We start from the raw sequence: 4,932 nt of genomic DNA on the forward strand, positions 1-4,932 counted from the left end.
GCTGCTGAGCGCTGCACACTCCTGCCAGGGTTTTCCAGGAGGGAGCGAGTGGCAGGCAGAGCTTCCCGGCTGAGGAGTATATGCTGCGAGTAGGATGTGACCCCTCTGCTCAAGTGTAGCGCCGCCTTGTTTCTTGACGTCCCCGAGTTTTTCCGAAGCAGCAGCAGCAGCAGCAGCCTGTTATTGATCTGAGGGAGCTGCGAGGCTGCGAGGCTGTTTAAAGAAAGCTGCGCAGACCTCAACTGTCTGCTATTTTGGTTTAACTGTCTTTTTCCAGCAAAGTCTGTTCACCAGTAAATCTCATACTTGGCCACTTCAGAAAGGAGTTGGAGCTTTGAGTTTAAAAACAAAACAAAAACATAGATATACAAGATATTTATTTTTATACGTCTAATTTCTCAGCTGTAAGAAAACAAACTACTACGATTAACAGTCCAACTGCTGTAACTTCAAGAAACACTCACTGTACGGTGACTGAGTGCTGCCGCCATCTTGTGGTCAGACCGGAGTGGTGCGCTGGACCGAACAGTTTTTATAAGACCTGTATGTCCTAATAATCTTGGACACTTGAGTCCAAATACAGCACAATCTGAGAGGTCTGAGGTTTACATTTTGAGCATATAAAGTGACAGAATTAACTACATCTTGTCGGCCGGAATGAGTATTCAGTGTTATTAATTAGTTTCACATCCACAGAGATGGAGAATTTGCTTATTCCATGTAGCACCAGGTGTGTACTGCAGCTTGGATTTATGGGCTGGAGCTCTTTTATTAAATCAAGTAATCCTACTGGAATATCTGTCCGTCCCCTCCAGCTGCTGAGTTGAGCTGCTGAAAATTGGCACAAGTGATCAGTCAGAAGAGGTTTGCAATGCAAACCCCATCTGGAAGTCACTTAACCCATTGACCCTGTCTGTCCTGGGTATCCAACCAGCTGCCAGTCACCTGACTCCCTCACCCACCTGCACACCCGCCTCCCATCTCCTCCCAGCCTCCTAGTATATATACCAGTACATTTCCACCCACTCCTTCCTTCTTTGTCATGTGTTTGAGCTATTTTGCCTTTGTCCTGCCTGCCTCTCTGACGCAGCTGAACCCACCTACCTTGTCTGTGAGTCGTGCTCGTGATTTCAAACCTTGAAACTGAACTTTGCATGAACCTATATTCTATTCTGCAGTCTGCTGTTGCTCCCTTAGCGACAGATGTTTGTATACATGATCCATAAATCAGTAAACATCATTTATTTATTATTTAAAAATAATTCAGTCACAATGCATTATGTACATTTCGCAATCAGTACAAACACACTAGTAACAGCTGTAGTCCAGTTAGCTACAGTATAAAAGCATCCACAAGATGGTGATGTTGCAACACCCTTCAAGTGACACGAGCCGCCTTCCCTGTGGTAGAGATATTTTCATGAAGCTAAAAGAAGTTCTATTAATATAACATAACACTGCTCCCTGATCCATCACAGCTTTAACACTGGCATATTTCAGAGTGTGAGGTCCGGATCCAGATGTGTCCTGTGGTGTGACATATCACATGTGGCTGGAACTCCTGACCTTTGACCTCTGCCTTGTCTTGCACTCATAAACAGCCCAGGGTTTACTGTTCTCACTCCCTGTGAATGTGTGTGTTTACATTTATGTATATACTGTATGTGTGTGTGTGTACAGTGTGTGTGAGTGCCAGAATATGAACGTAAGCCTGATTTTGTGTTGTTATTTTAAGCTATAAGGGTGTTTGTGCATGTGTGTGTGTTTCTGTGTCAGTTTGTGGTTACAGTCACTGTGTGTGTGTGTGTGTGTGTGTGTGTGTGTGCGCATGTGTGTGTGTGTGTGTGTCCTGCTCAGTGAACTGCATGTCTCTCAGCAGATTGCCTCCCTGCAGCTGTCCCCCAACCCAGCTGGACTTTACAATATGACCTTTAATGTTGACCTACACATGTAGCACTTACTGTCCTCGTCACATGTTCATCCCGACTTCTGAGAGTCTTTTCAAGAAACACTTTTCACAAGCGTGCCCTTAATCCCTGGCCTGGCAAAAATCACTGCCAAATGCACCAAAGGCATGTTGAGCTTCAAAGCATTTTACGGTCCTGCAGAACTTCTAGTCCAAATCATGATATTTACAGAAATATTCCAGTCTGGTCTTCTCATGTTTGAATATGTCACTCAGTGCGTGCATTTCATTGCTTCAAAGAATCCTCAGAACAAGAAGAAAAATAATATACTACATATGCGAGGACATTTATTTATCAAACTTTAAAGCTTCTGGATTTGTTGTAACCCTTTGAACTCTGACTGCTGCCCTACACATTCAAACATAGAAAAAAAACATGTTCTCCCCACAGTATGACAGTTTCATATGTACAGTATATTCTGCACTTGCTTCTTCCAACACGCCATTGAAACAAGAATATCATGCTTATATCCAGGAAAATATTAAAATATGCAGTTATTATGGTTGCACTTCTGCATCAAATGGATTTTAAACACATTTTGCTGCAGTTTACTCCAATATAAGATGCATTTTGTGGCCTTTAAATACAATTTAAGCTAAGAGGGTTTGAACAATGCTAGGCTTCACAATGTGTTGAAACAGTAGACCCACTGGTGAGTCTGTGTGGGCTGAAAAGGTTAAGGAAATCTTTAATGGCTTTTGCTTTGTTACTGCACTCTCATACTGTAGTGCAGCTTTAATTCAGTTTTCAGCGGTTCTTTCGTTATTCTTGAAATATTTGCATTTTCTATTGCACTGTTGCATGTGTTTATTTAGTTGCTGTATAGTCCAGAATAAGTCCAGTATTAACGAGACAACCCATAACCCACACGTCAAGTGGACCTTTCTTTTATCAGCAACAAGTGGCAGCAACAAGTGATGCAGTTTTTATCAGTCTTACAGTCTCTGCCGTCTGAGTCTGGTGCTCTAAAATCAATTAGGCATCCCTGTTGGAACAATTCAAAGCCCCCCGGCAACACTTGAAGAAAATTGCACTGTCTTGAACCCAGACCGAACTGTGACTTATGAATAACACATTGGGGAAGAGCAGCAGAAGGCGTGCTTAAAGAATTCATCAGCTGACAGCTAAAGGCACATGTTCCCCATGAGACTTTCTGTAGGCGCTAGTAAATCTGCCATGAGTTAATAATTCAGCATGACACAATCCTCAGCACATTATATTGAAAGCTCCTGTCTCCTCAGACATATCTGTCACTGACTACCTGTCAACCAGGATTTACAGTAGAGCTGAATGTCTTTGGTCTGCTGTTTGCTTTTGTTGTTGTCCTGAAATAATGATCACCTTTCAAAGCTTTTGGTATACACTCACCCACAACTGGAACATAAAATAGTGCTGCCCACCTACTGACTTTGTGTATATATGTAGATTTTTTGGTTTGTTTTCACGTTTGCTATATTTGCAAAAACCAGCACAAATCTGACCAGTATGTTTTATATGTGTTTATATTCTATAGTAAGAATAGCCTTATACACGTCTACATCAGTAGGTGTGAATAAGGCTATTCTTGCTAATGATGCTCTGAGGTGTCATTTGACAGTTCAAAAAAACCAAAGCTGTGGATGCTGTCAAAGTTGCTCTTCTATAGCTGTGAGGAAAAAAAGTTGGCCTCCTTGCTTCTCTGGTTTATCGGAATATGACTCTAAACAGTTTCAGGCCAAAATGAGATATTGTTTTTGTGTTTTTATCCTCTGCCATACTTCAGTTTTATGCACAACCTCAATGTTTCATGTTGTTTCGAGTTTACTGACATATTTTATAACAAGACTGTAACCACAGCCATGCTAACGGCACAGGTGCTTCGAGCTAAATGCTAATGTCAGCATGCTAACATGCTCACAATGATAACGCTAACTTTAGATTTAGGTTTAGCAGATTAAATGTTTACCATGTTCACCATGTTAGTTTAGCATGTTAGCACTAAACACAAAGCATAAGGGGAGGCTGAGGGGAATGTCATTAGATTTGCAACATCGTTTTGTTGTTGAGATTCAGTCTGGACCATAGACTGTATATTATATATTATGTATATCATATTCTATATTCTATATATTATATACAGTCTATGGTCTGGATCAAAGTGGTGGACCTACCGGCCAACTGACCCAAGATCCATGCCGCTGGTCGTCCTGATACACAGATAGACAAAAAAAAGGAACAGATTCCCTCCAAAAAACTAGTATAAAAGGGTAAAAAGCCTTTATTATTGTGGCTACATGATTAAAAACAACTCCAACACATATAAACCACACACTGGTCCAGTGAATACTGTTTTATGACAGAATAAACCCTCCTCCAGTGGAAAGAAAGAGGTGAATGTCACAGGAGTTTTCTCTCCCTGAACAAGATATATTTTGAGAAACGTACCCCAGTGCAGCGAGCACAGCAGGACGCCACATCCATACAGTGCACAGTGACAGTGTGGGACACATACTAACAGACAGCGGTGTGCCCACATCTCTCCACACATAAATGTATCTGTGGAGGAGTTACGGTCAGCGTCTGCAGCTGCAAACATTTTCAGCTCAGGATTCATGCGGCCTGTCAACCCTCATCAGCAACATGTGACCTTGTTTTACACTTTGCAGTCATACTCAGTGTTCTTTTTCTTAGTGCAGCTTCTTCAGTCATCTCTGTCTGAACCTGAATCTGGGTTAACGTCTTCTATCCCCTCAGCTTTCCTTGAAGAGAGCAGCAGTGGCCTTAAGGTCCCATGAGGGTTTTAAAATATGAACAAAATGCAGTATAATCATTTTTAGAGAAACACAAAGCACAAGCCTGGCTGAGTGTATAGTACTGTTGATGAAGAGATGAAGAAGAGAAAAAGAATCAACATGGTGTTTCTTGAAACGATGATGAAACCTCTGAACATTTGGTGATGCTACTAAAAAAGCAACTTGTTGAACTT

The sequence above is a fragment of the Enoplosus armatus genome, chromosome 19, assembly GCF_043641665.1.
Source record: "Enoplosus armatus isolate fEnoArm2 chromosome 19, fEnoArm2.hap1, whole genome shotgun sequence".
In the NCBI taxonomy this organism is placed as follows: Eukaryota; Metazoa; Chordata; class Actinopteri; order Centrarchiformes; family Enoplosidae; genus Enoplosus; species Enoplosus armatus.